The sequence below is a fragment of the Rhynchophorus ferrugineus genome, unplaced genomic scaffold (genome assembly GCF_030347505.1).
Source record: "Rhynchophorus ferrugineus isolate W39M unplaced genomic scaffold, kcgeb_rfMv2 rfM5, whole genome shotgun sequence".
Taxonomy (NCBI): domain Eukaryota; kingdom Metazoa; phylum Arthropoda; class Insecta; order Coleoptera; family Curculionidae; genus Rhynchophorus; species Rhynchophorus ferrugineus.
Window position 1 is genome coordinate 7,190,333 of NW_027472584.1, and position 22,168 is coordinate 7,212,500.

General features: G+C 29.9%; 1 protein-coding gene across 3 annotated transcripts in view; it reads right to left on the reverse strand.

Moving 5' to 3' along the window:
• puc (dual specificity phosphatase puckered) overlaps window positions 1-22,168 on the reverse strand; it is a 48,840-nt gene that overhangs the window by 13,972 nt on the left and 12,700 nt on the right. The gene's annotated exons all lie outside the window — the stretch shown is intronic.

Consider the following 22,168-nt stretch of genomic DNA (forward strand, 5'->3'; position numbering starts at 1 on the left):
TATGGGGGATCCAAAATTTAAAAGAATCATTTAAAGCAGACATGTCGACTTGAAAATTTAACTGTAATTTTATTATTTGATTATCTACGACTGTAAAGTTGGATCAAAGAATTTATTTATACCAAAAATTTAAACCTAAAACAACTTTTAAGGCGATGCTTATTTTTATTATAAAATTATGTATACAAGTAAAATTCATATGGATTGTGATAAAAAAATTTGAAAATGTTTCTTACTCCTAAAAAAATTATGTACTTTTATTTGAAAATTAATTCACAAAAAAGTATTTAGGAAAATAAATATTTTATGCTACCAAACAGAAATAACACCTAACCATGGGGTGTTGGCCACCAAAAAAAATATCGATATATCGTTTTCGCTATTTTAAAAAAATATTGATATATGGGAGAAAAAAAATCGATATATTTTTTAAAAGTATAAAAAATATCGATATTTTACAAAAGATATATTGATATAGTTAAGAAAAAATAAAAATTATGAAATATTAGCTTAAAAATATATATATTTTTCCTAAATATTTTAAAGAGTAGTGATGGACCATTAAAATTAACAACCAAAATTCGCCAAACATTTAAAATAAAGTACCCATTTAAAAGTTTATTAAAAATTATATTTAATTTAATTTGAAAAAATATCGATATATCGGGCAAAAAATATCGATATGTTCTGAAAAAAAAATACCGAACGAAATAACGATATATCGATATTTTTTCTGCATCCCTAATACAGGCAATAAAAGTATCATTCAACACTAACTGAATATACCTGGACGTAAATACCTTTACTATTCATATAAAAGAGAATAGTTAGTAAGGTAACTAAAAAAATCAATTTATTACGCGATCCTTCAGTATTAAGATAGTTGTTATCTAAATTATTAATTGATAGTAATCAGTATAACACCAGAAGCTTAATTAAATAAACTATATTATTTATTTAAAGAGCCGTTTCAAAGTAACAAAAAACCAACTTAAAACAATAAAGAATTACGTTGATATCATATATCAATTAAGATAGCGATATTAGTGGAAACTGTTCTATTTTTCTTTGAACTGATACTATTTAAACAGACACACATCACACACACACGGAATATGAATAAACACATAGGTCGTGAATCATCATTGAAAACTGAAACTGTGAGAAAGGAATGTTTAAAGAACTTTGTTGTAACGACATCATCGAAATTAACAATATTGATACGTTTATTTCCAAGAATAAGTGATTAAATATCCTTATTATTAAAACAACGGTCATGCTTAGAAATATTTGTCGTATGTCAGTCATTTATCGTGAGTCACATCATTACCTGTGACTACAATATAGGGGTGTTGGCCACCAAAATCCGTAGTATAATACTCAAATACATCAAACTATTAAATTTATATACCCATTTTTCGTTTATTTATTTGAATAAAGTAATAAGAATTTATAATAATAGAAAAAAACACGCAAGTTATTAAAAAATATATATTTTGGAGTATTTTTTCAGTGTTCAAAGTACCCAACTAACGAGAGATCATCCCAAAAAGCATTCGGTCGTACCCAGTTTGGTTAGCCGCGAGACTAAAATGGTTATTCCACGTTGTATTATATATACTTGCCTCTAGACTATCAAAAACATATATTAAAAATATCCAAACCCGGAATGGTATTCGAACCCGCGACTATTTAATCAATAAGACGACCGTAGATGGTAATAAAACTGGGATATAAAAACAAGAAAAGAAGAGATAATAATAAAAATATGAAACATTATACATGCAAAATATTTTTTTTAATATCAGATAAACAGTATTGTAAAATAATATTAATAAAATATTGAATACCAAAATAAATGTTTCAACATTGGTAATTAAGATGGTATATTAATACAAAAATAAGAAAGGAAGATTTAATTATATAAAAAGAACTTGATAAAGCATGCAGAATAATAGTTTTTTTAATTATTAGTTAAAAAATATTATAAAATTAAATTCAAATATAAATATGTAAACATCATAGTGTCCTTAATATCAATATAAATACAAACAACAAAGATAAATAAATTAGTGAATATTATGCGATGACCAATTTTAAGTCATTTATAACCTAATTATGCAGAAGTGTTTGCTAAAAATATCAGGATTCCCTTGTGACTCATGCTGAAGTGGCTCTGACCTGCCACAGTGCTCAGACAAAATACCATTACTTAATTACGTAAACAAATTTAAAGAATCGTGATTTCAGCCAGCTAGGCATGCGATTGTACAAATAGCCAAATATCAATCATTTGCAAAAGATAGCATTATGAATCCATAAACAACAAAGGCAGTAAATATCTGAACATTTTATTTCCAGATTAATTCGTAGTATAAAATCATACAGGATATACGGAGGAACAGTAACTCTTAACACGATAAGCAATAGCAATGCTGCTTATTTTATATTATACACATTAAAAGATTAAAAAATAAATAACTTCCTTCAAAAAAAGTATTTATAAATAAATATTAAACAACAAAACTTTAGTTAGTAGCGTAGTTTTGAACAAAAGCAAAAAAGTAGACGTAAAACCATTATTTAAACTAAACAAGCTACATGGGGAACGTGTGTAGGTTAAAAGTTGAAATAAAAACCATAAAAAATATACTTGTTTACTCAAAAAGATGACAATCAATTTTATATGGCTAGTTATACAATCGAATAATAACTTATAGTATTGTAGTATTTTTGTCTTGACAAATGCGATTGTCTAATATGTTTTTATATGCTTCTTTTTAATATTACATTTCACTAGATCATATTTCAAATAACAAAGATTTCAACACATAGAACTCTGATTTTATTTAGGGCTTTTTAATAAGGACAAGTTGTGTGTGTGAGAGAGGTAATAAGAAGATTCTTTTTTTCTTTGATTCCTATTATTTATGAGATAAATTATTCAATTTTCAATGACTCCATGAATTTCAGCTACAATCTGGGTTTTGTGGACTTTAAGGGCATAAGTAACTTATTGTCGTAGACCTACCACTTGTGGAAACTCTACAAGGAAAGAAACTAAAAAGGAACACTCAAAATTTGCTGCTCACTCGTATTACTTGTCACAGACTGGTAATATCGACTCAACTTTATAGAAAAATCCTATACATTCCTTTCTCTTGTTGATCACTTAATCATTTACCGAGCAAAAACAAACAAATAATGAATAATCACGTTACTATGAATTTAAAATTGTGAATATAAGATTTTAGTTGTGTGGCCATTAATAACCAATTTTATTAGTGATAATACGGATGACATGTATTTATTATAATGTTATAATTATGAACGGCTATTTGTTTCGTTTAATATCAATGGTAACAGCTCATTAACATTTATTTGATAAAGTGTTAAAAGTCAACTATATCAGTGGCTTTGCTATATGATTAATAGCAGTATTTCTTTCTCGTAATCGCGACTTTCTTCTCAAAGACTTAACAATAGTTGAATGGACTGACAAATCATAACTACACCGGAAACTTGTAAATCACAGCTACAGGGTCTGTTATTCGCAGAAATGAAACATATGGAGACCATTCATAATAATATAGAGCCGACGACAAAAATATCCCTAAAAGTTCCAAGAATAAAGAAGCATACGGATAAAACAACATAATTTTCATGTCTTCCATTGTCTAAAAATATCTATTTATTTAAGAAACTATTCATTTGACAATAGTGTACTTATTAAAGCGCCAGATATATTATGACTCACTAAAAGGCATGTCTTTATCCCCAATTAGAAATCAATAATAATAGTGTTCACAAATCTTTTTATCAAATAGGAGAATGATGCATATAACATGTTTGAGTTAAATACCCGATAAGAAATAGATATATGTTATCAGTATAAAAAAATCAAATAATACTTCTTAGTAATAACCAAAGGTCTACATTGTTCTAACTTAAAATTGGATAAAACAAAGCATTAATAGAACATTTGATATTTCATTAATGAAGAATTATCTTCGTTTTAAGTCATCCATTTCATGTAGTTTAGTTAGGAGATCTATGGATTTTAGTAACCTAGGATTCTTTTTTTAATTTGAGGTCTAAGAAGACTGCCATATGAGATTATTGTTCTAGTTTATTTAGCCTAATATTGGGCTGATATTTAAAAAAATATCGATATATCGGAGAAAAAAATATCGAATATTTTTTTTGCAACTACTAGGAAAAATATCGACACTTTCAAGAAAAAATAAAAATATTTATATATCGACCCAAAAAATTATGGATATTCTCTAAATATATTAAAAAGTAGCAATATTTTTAACGGGCCTTTAAAACTAAGGACCAAAATATGCTAAACCTTTAAAATTGGGACCTATTTTTATTTATTAAATATAATTAAAAGGTTTTTTAAAATGGTTAAGAAATATCTTTGAAAAAACATCGAAAAATATCGGCTAACAAAGATATCGATATATCGGTAAAAAAATGTCAATATATATATATATATATATATATATATATATATATATATATATTTTTTTTTTTTTTTTTTTCGGCGTCCTTAGCCTGATAACCTTGTAGCTTATTGAATTTACGAGCGTTTGGCTCGAGATCCAAACTGCTCGTCTTGGATGATGCTTTTCGTTTTCCCAGGTTTAGTGTTTAGTCCCAGAATACTGATTGGGCGGTAGGTGGAGGGTGTTTTGATGACTGAATCTACTATATAACTATGCCTAGTCGTATGGGGTTATTAATCTTTGACAATTCCTAAACTTTATTAATTAAAGAGTGACCAAGATGACTCTTACCTATAAACAAAAGTTTACCAATCGCCCAAGAAACAAAAATCCAGTGTTCTTCCACTGGGTAAATAGAAAAATGTCGTAAATCCCAAGACAGGGTTTTTAAATTCGATCATGAAAAAGCCAACATGGAGAACTTAAACAAACTACCTGTATTATTAAAATATCAAAGATATTGATTTATCAGTTAATCATAAAGTCAATTTGGACCTACGGAGTATGGAGATATGGTGTTGCACTAAAACATCAAACCAATTGTAATCCAACGCAGCCCAAACAAAGTTCTACGGTTAATTAACAATGCTTATCTCTACGTAGCCAACGAAGAACTGCAAGATGAGCTCCAAATCAAATGCTACGAAGTTATCCAAGATTTAGCTTCAAAATATTACCAAATCACAGCAACGTGGAAGCAATACAGCTACTGGACAATACACAGGAAGTCAGAAGATGGGGAAAAAGTTCTATTTAGTTTCTATTTTTAAGTTAAAATATGTCTTTCTTAGTTAAAATATGGAAAAGCTATAGACATTTTAATACATAGAGAAAAAGGTGATAAAAGGTTTCTGTATTCTTATCCTATATTTATTGAGGCCGATAGAGTTTTTAAATGATAAAGGTTCAGTAACCTTCGATAAAAAAAAATAGATACGGGTTATATGGGTATATCTGCTTTCCATTTCAATGGATTCGGTATTAACATACTTGATAGTAATATGAGTCACCTAACCAGTTCAAAAAGGAATACCCTCATGAGGTTCTATTTAAAATTCTGGTCAAAATACAAATCCGTATTTGATGATTAATATCATTTTCACCGAACCACCATGCTGTATATACAACGAGCATGTGTAATTTCTGCTTATTTGTAAACAATTATGTTAAAACGATATATTCGCATTACTCAAAGCGGTATTTCTAAAGAAATTTGGCGAATTGATGTCAGATATTTGCGGTTTAATAATATACAACAACAATTATCAATTAAAATAACACCAGTATTATTGCAAGGTTATCTATATCTACATATCGTTTAAATCAGCAAATTTAATTAAGATCTGGCTGTAATACAGCATCACCGCTTGTCGTTTAATCCAGGCATTATATAGTTAAGCGCCATCAACCTGGGTAATCTCTGTTTCAATAACTCGAATGTGTTCTCGAACAAATATTTAAGTTCTAAGTCAACAACGTCACAATAAAACAATATTTGCAACGACAAATAACAATAGTAAGTCACGTAATCTCAGATGTTTCAAACAATAATGTAAGCAAATGATCTGAATAATCTTAACCAAAGAGAACGTCACAACCAGCGAAATAAATTTATCTTTTTTTCATAGTAACCGAATAGTACAATTTTTCAATGATAAGGTAGACAAGATAAACGCGAAATATAATGTGAAAGTCATTTAACACCTAAACTGTCTGAGAGTGTCTGCTATTTCGATCAAATTCAATTTACGGTCATTCAAAATCATTTTGTAGATTTTTTAATGTTTTCATCGGTAACAGCCTCTTTTGGGCGTCCACTGCTTTCACCGTCTTCGGTGCTCATTTCACCACGTCTAAACTTAGCATACCAATCCTTGATTTTCCTGGGGTAGTGTCCGAAAACTCGGCATCAAGCCAAGTTTTTGCCTCAACTGTATTTTTTCCCTTCAAAAAGCAATATTTTATCAACACGCGACCTGTTATCAATTGAATAAGTTCAATAAGTATCGCCCAATAAATATCGGGTCTAACATTTTTAAATATTCTCATTCAAACGTGATTCATTAAACATTTGTATGTGTTTGTCTCACATTTTTACGTAAAATTACACATATATTATCTTCGGATACCTTTAAAGTGTCACCATATTGCTATTCAAAACTATTGTGGTCTTTTTCATGTTTCCCGAACATTTGTCAATCAATGTTTAGAATCATCAGTGTTTATGAAACCACGTTTAAATTCAGTCCAACGCTTATCAAATCACGACTTCGACAGTATTATCACAATCAGAAAACAATGTTTAATCAACACGAGAAATTATTGTTTATCAATTATTGCTTTGAAATGAATAAAGGTTGTTTTTCCCTGAAATATTACTAGCACCTCTAAACTAATGAGAGTCTAAGTTGCAATGACATGACATTACTAACCTGAAATTATATAGGACAGTCACCAAGTCAATCTAACCTAAGTGTAAATAACAAAATAATTAAATCCCTACAAATCAAAAAGGCAGCAGATCCTGATGGAATTATTAATCTACCCAATAAACATCTAGCTCACAGAGCTATCAGATATAGTGAAAAATATCCTCAGGCTGCAAATCCATCCACACATAGGCTATAAGTTTATTAGTCTACAAGTTCCGTAGAAACTGCCGAAAGAACGATTCTCTAAGCGCACTATGTAAATAATATGGTTTTAAATCAAAATATTCGTCCCAGCACCAGATTCTGCATAAACCCAAGCAAGACTTTCCATCGCAGAAGGGATCAACAGGAAAATACAGTTTAATAAAAAATGGTACTTTGGAAAAACTCTACTGTTTTTATTCGCGATGCAAACTGCTTAGAGTGCTATATTATTAAGACATAACATTAAATTAATAGTGATGAGTAATCCTTTACTCATTATTATTACACAATACAGTGGTTTTCTGGAAAATGTATATTACCTATCAAACTTAACACTAGTTGGTACCAACGTAAACTGTTACAAGAAAACTGTAAAAATCGACCTAGTACTCCCTCACACTCGATGAGATTCATCCCTTTTTTTGAGTGACTTTAGCTTATCTGTGGATAGCGTAGTCTTAGCAACAAGTAAAAATAACGTTTTCGTGTCCTTAGGGCCTTGTTGTGACACAAAAGGTGAAATCTATGGGTTAAACCGGAAACGTATGAGTGACGTGTGGCTATATCAATGCGATGCATCAGCAAGACCGTGACAAAAAGACAGTTTCACTTAAAGACACTACCATGTTGGAAACAGAATTATGTAGCCGTAATAATTAAAATTAGCTAATATAAAATCACTGAAAATATTTTTAAAAACAGCGACATCTATGGAGATAATGAATAAAATGTCTACATAACTTACAAAAAAAAAAGTTTTCAATAAATTCTTCTTTAATAAATTAATTTAAAACCTGCCATAGTTGATTATTCAAATCTAAAAACATACTATAATAGTAACATGATAAAACCATAAAAACAATGAAAAAGTCCAAGTATTTTTATTTAATTACAAATTAAAGCAGTCCGTATTTTTAGATATTATTAGGTTCGTGCACAAATATATCCTATAGGATTTATTAAAATCTAAACCCTTGATATGAACGGTTTTCTTTTTCGTTATTTTATTAATAGACAGCTAGAAAATCATTATTTGGTGGCATACAAAATAGTGAATGACTCATCGTCCGTAAATACTCCCAACCTATTTAGTTATCGATTTTGAAACATTTAATGTTACGTAGTAATTTTGGAATATGATCGACAAATCATTGTTGATTTAGCTTGTTTCTGAAACTTTCATCATTAATGGTATGATATAGTAATAAGTTATAAATCATTTCGACATATTACTACGCTACCATTTAATAATTTTATAATTCAACAATAATATATTAACAAGTCTGGGATTAAAAGTAGTTTTATTTCATTAGTATTATATCAATTTAGTTGTAATATACAGTATCTTCATAACAGTGACCAATTTTAATGTAACTCAAACCCTGTCAACAAAAACGTAAGATAATATTACTAATCTGTTTATGATATATTATTGAATTTATAGCAAAAATATATTTTTTTATTTTAATACACTTTAACAAGATTATTCAAACGAATACAATACGTTTGATCAATTATCATTACATAATTTATAGTAAAACTGTTTCACATATAAATTAATTCAAATTATATATTAAGTTTGATTAAGTAATCTTTAACTATTTCTTCGTTGTTTATAACAGATCAATTGAAAAATCCCCGGTCTACCATAGTAAAATCCATTCTTTTGGCAAAATTAGTTAATTAGTTATTCAACATAATTCCCTTCAAGGGTGATACACTAATTATAGCGACCCTCCAACTTTTCGATACCATTTTTGTAGTACGATTTGTCCTTTGCTTCAAAATAGGCCTCGGTTTCTCATCTCTCATCACCTCTTCATTCGACGAAAATTGCTTCCCAGCGAGCATTCTTTTTAGATCTAAGAACAGGAAATAGTCGCTGGTGGCCAGATCTGGAGAATACGGTGGATGAGGAAGCTATTTGAAGCCCAATTAATGGATTTTTGCCATCGTTTTCACTGACTTGTGACCCGGTGCATTGTCTTGGTTAAGCAACACTTTCTTTTTCTTCAAATGCGGCCGTTTATTGGCGATTTCGTCCAAACGATCCCATAACACTATGTAATAGTCGCTGTTGATGGTCCTTCCTTTTTTAAGGTACTCAATGAAAATTATTCCATGTGCATCCCAAAATACAGACGCCATAACCTTCCCAGCGGACCGTTGCGTTTTGCCACGCTTTAGAGCAGGTTCATCGTGTGCAGTCCACCCGGATGACTGTCGATTGGACTTCGGAGTGAAAGAACGGAGCCATGTTTCATCCATTGTCACATACCGACGCAAAACCTCGAGTTTATTACGCTTGATCTTCAAACACTGCTCCGAATCATCAACTCGTCGTTGTTTTTGGTCAAAAATAAGCTCGCGCGGCACCCACTTTGCACAGAGCTTTCTCATACCCAAATATTCATGAATGATATGATGTACACGTTCAGTTGATATCTTTAGAGTATCTGCTATTTCATTCAATTTCAATTTTCGATCATTCAAAATCATTTTGTGGATTCTTTAATGTTTTCGTCGGTAACAACCTCTTTTGGAAGTCCACTGCGTTCACCGTCTTCGGTGCTCATTTGACCATGTCTAAACTTAGCATAACAATCCTTGATGGTTCATTTGTCCAATGGGCAGTGTCCGGAAACTCGGCATAAAGCCAAGTTTTTGCTTCAACTGTATTTTTCGCTTCAAAACGCAATATTTTATTAACACGCGATTTTTATCCATTTTTTTCATAATAATAAAAGTTATTTCACTCAAAATGCTATAATTCACAAACTAAAAAATCCAATGTCGATCTGAGATGGTAAATTCCATAGTTCGATCAAATCCAACACTCTTGTAAGTATATTATAACAATTTAGTCGTCTTTACTTTTTTATGGGGCACTATAATCTGTAGATAGTACAGGCTCAGTGTAGATGTAGAAACACTTAAAATGGACGTTTACTTGCCGTTATAATTTTTTTGAATAATTGTGTTAGCTATTGCACCAGTAGCAGCATCTAAAATCAAATTTGTTAAATGTAAAGATTGTAAGAGACAATTTATCTTCGTTTTGATCTCTGCTGAAAGAAGAACACTTTGTTAAGGTCCAGTTAAATTGTTTGGTCAAATTGCAGCAGCTAAATCTCATTAATGCCGCTCAATGTATGCTTCGAGAATCACCGTATATCTCGATTATATTATCTATATATCAGATATCTTATTTGGCGATTTTTTAAAAATTACATCTTACATTAGATATGTTTAGTTCATCAAATTTTCTGCATTTTATCCAGGAGCTGTATTGCTTCTACATTGCTATGATATATTAAGCTTATTTCATGTTTTGCGGTGAAATCTTGGATAACTTCGTAAATACATCTGTGTAGTTCTTCGTCGATCACATAGCAGTAAGATGTAGGTTGGTAATTAATTGAAGAATTTTGCTTTGCTCTCGTTTGATTACTAGTTGGTTTGATGTTTTAGTGCAACCCCATATTTGTAATCCAGTTGAGTCCAAATAGGCTTTATAATGACTGATCTCCTTGATTTTAGATTAAGTTGAGAGTATTTTCCGACACATTTTAATCAGTACAGTTTTTCGATTTTGATAAAAATGATAAAAATAAAATAAACCCCTTTAAAACAACATTTATTTCAATATCAAGCATATAGTATTAAAAAAATATGTTTGCTCTGTTCCGAAACTTGATGTAATCAATTATACATGTGGCAGTAATTTCGCGTCATGGATCGATCATTTTCTATGAATAAGTATTGCTTTTTATTCTGATTGCAATAGAGTTAAATTTGTAAGACTTTCCATTTTCCATAAATCATAGTGTTATGGAAGACGATGTAAGAAGAGAATTCTTATCCTGACATTGTGAAATGGGACAAAATCAAACAAACATAGTGCCTCATTCAATAGTCAACTTTAATTGAAGCAACGATTCTCTCTCTAGAAACCTTTGGATTTTCTAGAAAAACTTGCTCGCTAAGCTGTGATTTTAGTATGATCGAAGATTATATTTGACAGTTATATCGCTTCTTAAAAAAAGCGTATTCTTCGGTATTCGTTACTTGGTTGCAGCGTTTAGTTCAATTTCTAATTTTTTACGCATTACTCGAGCAAGAACTCGCGCAACTGTATCAAAATATGCGAATTTACATGTGAACTTTTTTAAGTGACTGATAATTATGATATAGCAAAAATGATATCTCCGACCGTCACATATCTTGATGTAACAAGTTAAATTAAACGACATAAAACGTACATAAACAATGCTATTTATTTCTCTCTTGATAAATGAACGATATATATAAATTGTACTATATCGGTTAAAATTATAAACAAAACATGTTAACAATAGTTGAAATAATTCGAAGCGAATACTCTTTTTGAAGACTAATTATATTTCTGTGTATTGTTAATATTAATACAAAATATATTTTTTTGTTATAGCGTCTCTGTTTATGAGTGGTGTAAGGTAATATTTAAAAAAAGTTTCTTATTATTTGATTTATTAATATTACTTATTAGAACAACTTTTAACATAATTTTTGGACAACATAATTTAACAATGGAAATGTATAAATGGCACATTTCTTCCACTTGGTTAAAAAAAGTTACATAAAATATTTCCCTGTACTCATAGCATTTTGGTACGATATTTTTAAAGATTGTTAATGTAATAGGTATTTTAATTTTTTTATTAAAATTGGGAATAGTAAAAATAAATAGTAAAATATTTTGACTGTATTTACGGCAATAACAGGTAATATTTCGATTACTCTCTCGATTTTTGTTAAAAAATATTTCCGTTTGATAATAAATAAAGCATTTATATAATTTCATTCAGATAATTTTTAATTATGTCATGGATTAGTTTTTTTTCTGGTGGTATATGGTATATGTTTAATTTTTATATAGTATTTATGGCTATTGTACATCTTTAGTTTTTAGGTTTTGTTTAAATTCTATTATTTTGTCTATATTTATTATAGTATATTATTTAAAAATAGCAATTAGCACATTAAAATACAATAAAACATTTGTGGGGTATTACTCCATTCCATAGAAAAATTCCATTCCTTTTTCAGATCCACAGAACATTCAAATATAAAAGTAATTCTACTTCGTTTAAAATTAAATTATAAATTGCATGTTATGTATTATTATTATAATTGTATTCAGTAATTATTTTTTTCCTTTTCTTTTTTAAAGTTAGTTCATGAAGGAATTTATACTCCGTCTCGCTTATACTACCGTTGAAAAATAACCACATATAAAATTAACTGCCCCAAGCAATTATCTCCGTCCTTTCCTCTCTCACAATTTATACAGGAAAGGATTCGTACATCTTCGTCTGATAACACGAATTGAAAAAAACAGTCGAACCATGCATTTGACTGAAAATAGTAATTACTATTTTCAGTCGCTAGTTTTTTGACTATGTACTGTTTCGACTGTTTTGCGACTATCGACTGTTTCGACTGTTTTCAGTCGATAGTTCCCGACGTTAGTTAAAACTATAAAGCTGGCTTCACAAAAGGGTTGCTGAAAATCAAATGGAAATTTTTCAGTAACACAATTATGATTTTACCAAAAAAGTGACAAAAAATCATCGATAAAAATCGCACTTATATCTTTAATTAGCCTTTGAAAAGTACATGACAATTCATTTTGAAAAACACGAAATAAACGAAAATACTATTTCCCCAACCCATTATTGATAAACTACTAATAATATTTAATTATATTAAATTAACCTCTGCAAAACTGAATTCACAGTATCACTACTACGTCAAATTAATACATTTTTAAGACCCCATCAAAAAATGACCTCTATGGAAAAATCCGTACAGTTTTCTTCTGGCAATGCTGAACAAGACTGTATTTGACGTCATATGTCTCTTGAATATGTATTCTCTGATAACAACGGTGGGTGATATCAGTAAAAATATACTTCTCTCAGCGCTATTTATATAAATGATGTAGCTTGATTATGATTAATTAGCTATAAAAAGTATAATAATTAGTTGAATAACAATCTTAACCAAAATATGAATACGTATCCGGTGAATAAATCTACAATATTAATATCTTTAGTTATTCCTTTAATTTAACATTAAATTTATGTTAATAGCAAAATGATTCAGTGCTATAGTTGTGAATAATTTTTCCTTCTATAAGGAACACTGTTCTCTTTTCAATTAATTCAACTCACTGGAATTTAGACGAAGAAGACTGAGCAAATACCTAAAACTTTAGCAAACAGTGTGGGTGAATTATATGTAATCTGATCATTTTCTCACTTTTAAAAAAGCTTTACAGCCAAAAATTTAGATAATATATATTAAATCAATAATTTTTCATGCTTTCGAAACCGTGTGGGAGTGAAATCATGCTCTATCAATCTGAACAAGTGATAACGAAAAGGCACTATGTCTGGATGCCGCAGAACTTCCCATTCGAGCTCTAATATTGTGTCCTTCTTTTTTTGAACCACCTTTTTGATCCTCCAGGTCGTTCTTTGTCATTGACATCGAAGTCACCACTTTGAATCGTTGTCACCAGAATGAACCACCAATTAAAATATCATGAGAAGCATCGCTATAAGTTTCTAAAAGTATTTTATGGGCTTCGGTAGCAGATTTCCTCAAATTAATCAACAAAATGAAAATGCAATTATGACCATTCCATGATTAGCCTTTAAATTTTAGGTACAACAGTTCAAATGGTGTATGGACATTGACAAGTTAATCATTCCCGACAAAAAAAAAACAAAGAAAAACAAGAAGTTGTGTTGCAAGTAAAAGCTGTCTAGACCAGACGCCAACGGCTAAAAACCCAGTAATCTTCAGAGGGGGCATAAACGACGCAACATTATTCCACATCATCCCTCAATCCTAAACTGCTAACGAAAATAAACATATACATTAAAAGATACAGTACTCGTAAAACGCTTAAAAAGTTTATGTTTCAATATAAAATAATTTTCTCCGTCTTTCAAATATAAAGAAATTAAATGTTAATACATCTAAAATACAAACATTTTGAAAATTTACGTGTAAATCATAAAACTGAACCAAAAAGTTATAAATCTTATAAAAATTTTACTACTACGATTTAAATGATAAAATATTAATAATATAAAATAAAAGAATAGACATAAACAGGAAAACACAATAAAAATAATCATTTTGATTGAATAAAAATTGTAACACGTAAAAGAATGAGTTTAAATTCAAATAATTTGAACAACTATTAAAAAAATTAAAGCAATGAAAAGCTTAAGTCATTTCTCTGTATCTTCTCCCAAAAGTTATAGATCTAATAGAAATAAAACAATAAGGCTTAATGAAAGAGATCAAATTAGAAAATGTATTACCAGGATTTAAATGATAAAACATAAATAGCATAAAATAAAAGGATACATATTAATATGAAAAAATAATAAAAAATAATGTCTATTGAATAAAAATAGTATCACGTAAAAGAATGGCTTTGAATTAAAATAGTTTGAACAACCGTAACAAAAAAAAATTAAAGCAGCGAAAAGGTTAATGAAACTGGACAAAAAAAAATCCAAGTTTCATAAACCCTTTTCCATTTTCGCTGAATCATCGTGCCATGGAAGACTATTTTTAACGTTTCCTGATTCGATCAAAAAAAAACAGCGAGAAACAAAAAGCATTTATTGAAATGGTCCTCAGTGCCAAAATAAAAAAAAATCTACGAAATCCGTCTGAGACCGCATCTATATTAAGTCGCATTTACAACGTATTAGTCACATCAAAAACGTAAACAAAAAATTTTGAGGCAACCTTTTTGGATGACTGCCAGCATTCGGCTTGTGGACAAACATTGTTATTTGACCATTTTTAGAGAATCCAACAGATGCTGCATCTGTGAGCGCTCGAAATAAAACGATTTATTTTATTAGTTCTTAGAAATATTTCCGGTTCAACATATGTTTCTATCTATTGCCTTGGAGGCGATATCAATACAATAACAATAAATTTATTGAAGACTGATTATTTCATGTATTCGTCTTATCTTTTACGATATTAATATGACTTTTGGACATTCATCAATTCTTAAATAAAAAAATAAAACGTTGACATATCATAAAACAGCATTGATTTCATTCATTTATTCATTCTGATATGAAATACAATTCTAAAAACATAATACGCAAAAAATAGTATATATTAAGCAATGTAGAAACAAAGGTTGGACTAAAATAATTATTAATTTCGTGAAAAATCCAGTTTTTTTTCTAAATGAATTTGTTACCAACAATTATATTTTTTTAGAAATGATTCGTCATATCATGTCTGCTCTACCAGTTTCAGTTATAATCAAAGTAAAATTAACAAGTTTTTAATTTTGTCTCAACTGCATTAAAACTAATAAAGAAAACTTGGAATCACGTGTTTGGTTATTTCTCAGATCGAAATTAAATGACAACCTTATGATAACCCTTCTTTAAACTATCATATAAAAAGCTATTTTTGCTGATTGTTGGTTAATCCCTTGTTGAATAATTGAAAAATAATATACAAGGAACGACCAAATTAATATGAACACCTGACATACACACAATATTTATTTATTAATAACATTTTGAGCCTCCATTCGCTTCGAAACCAGTTGTAATTCTTCGAAGAAAAGATTCGTAGAGTGTCTGAATAGTTCCCAACAGAATGTTGTCCTATTCTTGTTCCAAAACATTCGCCAATAATAATTCAATGATATTGGAGATGGATCCCCACTCTCTAAAATTCCCATAACTGTTCACTTATGTTGAGATATGGAGATTGTGCTGGACAGAGAAGATTTCTGATGCTATCTGATGCTCCTTAAACCAAGGGTGAACCTTCTGGGCAGTGTGTATGGGCGCATTATCATCTTGGAATATGACGGTGTTTGGCAGCAAAATGCTGGTCATAGTACGAACTTCAACATTGAGGACGTCGAGATGTCCATTCGCAGTAATCTGGCCAGTGATGTGAATGAGAGTACTAGCTGAATATCACGATATTGCCGCCCAAATCATAACAGAACCTCCACCCATGCTTGATTGAAGGAAGCAGTCGATCAAGACTATAGGTGTAGCGACCTTGAGACATGTCGAATTTTACATCGTGGAACAGCGGTCTGCAAAAATACCCAAAAATATAATCCCAGATGTGGAACACGCGCGGGGTGCCAGAAATGCCAACTAGCACACGATAACGAATATCTGGCAACCCCAAGACGTTTATCTGGGAGATTATTGAAGGGTATTTTCAATAATTCAGTGTCTGACTATCGTTCAGTTTAGATATGCCACCATCGACTGCCCAAGACTCGTCTACAGGTAAACCCAGCGCCGATCCTTTTTATCACTTGTATTTTCCACATTTTATATTGCCAATAAATAACGGTCACACAATGTAACCACCACTGTTTCTTTTCGTTTTACCTCCATTCACAGAGCCAAATATTTACCCTAAATAGGCTTCATTTGAGGTACTCCATATATAAATTTGAACTTTTATAGGAGAAAATAATAACGGTGATTCATTCATTGGGCCATACCACATTATTCCAACCATCAAGTGTCCAGGCTTTATGATCCGTGCACCACTTCTTCCATAGCGTAGCGTTGACTTCCTTTATAACGGGTTTAGCAATCGCAACCCTTCCATGAATGTTAGCTTTGTGGAGCTCCCGCCGTACCGTTTTTGCCTATTACTTTAACTATTACGCAAGTGAGTGTTGAGTTTTGTTTTAATTTTACCACAGTAGTTTTATGTTCTCTGACCACAACCCTTTTTAATGTTCGTCGGGATATTTCAGTTAACTTTGGGTTTCACCCACTATACCTCTTCGCCGATGATGTTTTACCATGTTTTATGAGCGCTATCATTACCGTGGATACTGTTACTAATGAAATGTTAAACATCACTTTGAGAACTGAGAGAGTTGAAAGCTCACAAATTTTACCGATCGCTTGTTTTAACCGTGAGAGAATAAGCGATAACCTACAAAACTTGACATGTAAACTGAGTAATAGATACGGGGCGCATTATTTACACCGAAACAGTATTGCCAACATGCAACAAGATGTACTATAATGCATGGTGTTCATATTATTTTGTCTATCCACTGTATTTCTTCAAAATAATGTTTTATTAATTTTATTACAAATTAATTGTATAACTAATATCAATGATTGTTTTATATCCAAAACTGATATTATTTTAAATCAAAATATTCTTATCATCCAAAAAGTAAACGTTTCAGAAAGTACCACACGTGACTTTTATGTTTAAATAACAAAACATTAATTTTACACAATAGTACGGTTCTTACTCCTTAAACTGATGCTGCCAAGATGTCTATCAAATAATATGTTGCAATAAAAAAAATAAATTATTACAATTAAAAGATAATGAGTATTCTACGTTTATAATAAAATAATTTAGAGTATTGATAGTGGAAAATGAGTAAGTAATATATAATGAGTTGGATAAAAAGTAATGTCGTTTTAATTTTCATGTTTTCAGGGCGATTTTCGATGCTTCTTCTGAAGCCAGCTTTAGACTATTTGTAGGTGTATGTGATCAAATATTCATCATCTGTAATAGGCATGTAGGCTAACCCTAAACCTTTAAAATTAAGTTCAAAAAACTTTTTTTAAATTTATTACTTATCATATATTTACATATTTTATTATTAAAATATCGGTTAAAATTAATTAGTCGGCCAGTAGTATCGACATTTTTTCGCCATCCCTAATCTGTAATAATTCGTTTTAAAATTGTCTCGATTTCGCTTCATTTCAATAATAATTCATACATGAAAACTAGATCCATTACATTTTTCGCTATTAACTCATATTGAACCTAAAAATCGACCTTCTTTGGGAATCTGGTTTCATGTAAATGACTCAAAACTATTTTATTTTATGGTTGATATTTAGTTACGTAGCGATGTCGTGAGGATTCCATTGACTTCTTCAACGGTTAACTTTAACGTCCAAATTTCCCGAGTTAAAATGAACAAACCAGGAGTCCCACTTAAGCACTCATCATTATAAATTCTTACAATTTTCAATGAGCCCACAATGAATATTCCCTTTTCGGAAGCAAAGAAGCTGAACATGATAAAAATTATTTTAATATCATCAATACCAAAGAATAATGACTCTACCTCTATACACTTGCAGAAAGTTTTATCTACTGTTACATTTCAAACGCCATATAGTATGGCTTGATTGAATATCATCACAAGAAATATGGAACTCGTCCGGCATCTGTCTGGAAAAACAGAAATTACTTTTCGAACTGACTTAATACATAAATATATATAGCGAATGATGATTAATGTAGTCTCAATGACGAGATACACATTTTTAATATTAATAATGACAAATAAAACAAACAACGAACACGCCTTCAAACATTGGCGATAATATAAATAAAATACTTAAAACAATGATTATCTCTTATATGATAAAAATGTATTGAACATCATTAGTTATGTGAGTCACATCACCATTAAGCAGTGTTCTTTGAATAATGCAAAGATATTTGCAATTTCTTAATAATAATTCCAACGATATGAGTAATTTTTCTATTATAGTGAAAAGAAACCGCCAGACCAATCACAAAAGTAGACGGGAAGGCTTTTCCTGCTGATACTTAACTATCCTATACACATTACAAACATTTTTCAACACTGAATGTGTGTTAGACGTAAAATAATTACCAATGCAATCAAGGAAGTATCTATTATCTGTTTATAAAATTTCAATATTAATTCAACAAATATATTTGGAATATAACGATGAGTAGGTTAAAAAATATGTAGCTAAAACAAAAACAAAATAATTTCAAAATAACAGGTCAATATACGAAATACCCGTCCAGCACTTAAAATATGATCTTTGTACAATGTGTAATGACGTCAAACATGTCTTCCAAACAAATGAATCACAAATAAGGGTTATTTGCATTTGTGAAGGCCATTTTTGGTAATTTAATCCATTTACGTATATAACATTTAATGGAATACTACTGACACCGTACATAGTCGTAGCAACAAATATATAAAGCACAATAACATATTGCTTACAAATAATAAATGTGACAGAATATTAATATGTTGGTATACATGAAATCAGACACAATTAAAAATCAGTTACACGATAAACACAGGTGTAAAAATTTAAATAATATTTCGTTAAAATATCTATTTTTGTTTCCCCTACTGCAAATAGAATTGATCAAATTTCAGCAGAAGTAAAATAAAATTAATTTGAGGAATATGACAAAAATGTCAATTTAAAATCGCAGAAAATTTGAGATGATTAATTGAACCAAAGCAACGTGGTCCAACACTATCAGTCATAGTCAACAGTCATCATTTTAGTGAGTCACTTTGAATATTTTTGTCTTTTGCATATATGTCCATTGATGCAACAGATATAAAGATATAAAAACAGATATAAATGCAACACAAATAATTTAGGTAGTACCATACTATTTTTGGATAACAATTTTTTAAATATCACAATAAAAATAAAAAAGGAGGGGGCAAATATCACCAACGCATCTCCAGGTACAACCTCCATGTTTGGTTAAAATAGCCCCATATCTAACATTTGAATGTAACATTTCAAAAACTAAAAGTGAACTTTATTACAATGAACTCTATATGTTTAAAAATAAAGATAATTAAAGTGTTCTGTTACAAAAAGAGCATACATCGTATATAAATTATGCAAAAACCTGCATCAACTTCAGTTATCAGCAGGACATGGATCTGAAAAACGCTAAGCCGTTGCACGACAGAAAAAAACCGTTGATTCTCACACAACAATAAAATTATGTGTTGCAACAGCATATTTGTAAGACGCAAATTGTGCACTTTACTTGCAGCTTAAGTCATGCACACTGATAAAAACAACAAGATCAGACCTTTGTTTTCACTTATCACAACGTTACGTTATGGGAAAAAATGCAATAATTCATTTTTCTACGTGTAAACACAAATATAATTCTAAAACAAAAGGAACATTCTCATAAATTCATCTTTTCTCCACTTTTAAAAGCCAAAAATTGGTGCGACATGTATGAATCAAAATATCATTTTCTATATATGTCTCATCATCATGGTGATATCATGTCGAAAGAACCCTGTTGGTTTGGCACAACCCATTTTCGCATTTCCTCAACATTTCAAAACTGTATGCCCGCCAAACCATGCTACATCAATCAGAAGGCGCAATGTCTGGCGAATACCTGGGTGTGGCAGAATACCTGGCAGTTCTCATTCGAGCAACGGTGTATCTTTATTTGATGATATATTTACAGGCGTAAAGCTAGTCTTAGTTTCAACAATACGTCATTCAATGTATTCCTTTGACGTTGGTAAATATCTGCAGTAATAGTTTCAATCGGTTTTAGCAAGTCGTCATATACTGCACCTTGTTAATCCCACCATTGGCGCAGCAAAACTTTATGGCTATGAATACACTAATTAGGTGTCGATGTGGATGACTTTCCTGGACTAACCCATGACTTTTTGCGCTGGGGATTGTCGTAGTAGATTCACTTATCATTACCAGTCACAAGCTACCAACAAGCTACAAAAAACGCTTCTTTTCTGACTGGCAAGCAAAGAAACCGCGATGTTGAAACGGTTCAAAATGGTATTTTCAATAAATCATAAAAAGAAAAGGTTACATTAAAAGGTATATAGGATCATACTGATAAGTACGAATAAATAAAAACGTTAACTTATTCTTTTTTATCAAAAGGGATATTATATCTATTTTAAAACCAGAGGAAAATTGTTATTTTTTAAAAATCACGCAAAACATATTAAACATTTAATATCATGTTATAACAAACGTTAACCAAGATGCTATATAATAAAAAAATAGTTTCAAATTTCGAAAAAATTCCAAGGAAGTGATTAAACAATGATAGACACATAGATAGATAAATATGATTTATGACTCATAAGCTTCGCAAGCTTTTCAGAGTCTATACGCGATATAATCGGTATTAAATCCAACGTGGGGGATAAATTACGAATGGTGTAAAAAAGAGTAACTAAAAACAAACAATAGTATATAATAAAACAAGAATATATCAAGTTATGGAACTTGTTGGTGATCTTTTACTAACTACCAAGAGCATTTTCCAACCTTTTAGAACATTAAAGTGAAACAAAACAAAAATAAATGATATCCACTTGTATAAAAATTGATTACTGCGATTGATTCGAATGTAATTTAATCTGATGATGGTACAAAAGCAAAAAGAAGTAGAGCTAGAAAGTAATTTATACAAATGTATTGTCTTTTTATATCTATATAAGATCAATATTGGGATCAACAAAAGTTGTTTTGCCTACATTAGAATTAGTAGAAAAAAAATAGTAGAAGTACAAATATTATTTTTAAATGAAGTAAATCGAGAGATTTGAACATTAAAAATTATAACATGTATTTCTTCGCAGATTCTTTTAAAACAGATACTGCCTATTTTAACATAAAAAAAACTTAAGAACTAAGTGTATATGTAGTAATAATAATTGTGTTGTTTCTTTTGGTAGAATTTATTTCATTAACGTTGATATGATTTACGTTATTTTAAATAATAATAAAAAGTTATAAAGTTTGTTTTAAAGTTATATTATTAGCCAAATGAACAAAAATTTGTACTGGTTTAATAATTAAACTTGTCGGATTAGATAAGATTATTTAAGTGTTTTGAATGAATTTTCGTTTCTATATAGTTAAATAGTATGTATATATTATTATAAATAAAAAAATATTATAATTAAAATCTTTTTTTTGTTTAACTAAAATTTGCTGTGATACAATATGTAGGACATGTTAGACAAATATCGATTGCAATATATTTTTAAAAATATATAGATTCCTTTTGCAATAATCAGGAAAAATATCGATATTATTAAGAAAAATAAATATATTGAAGTATGGTATCAAAAAAATTTCGATATTC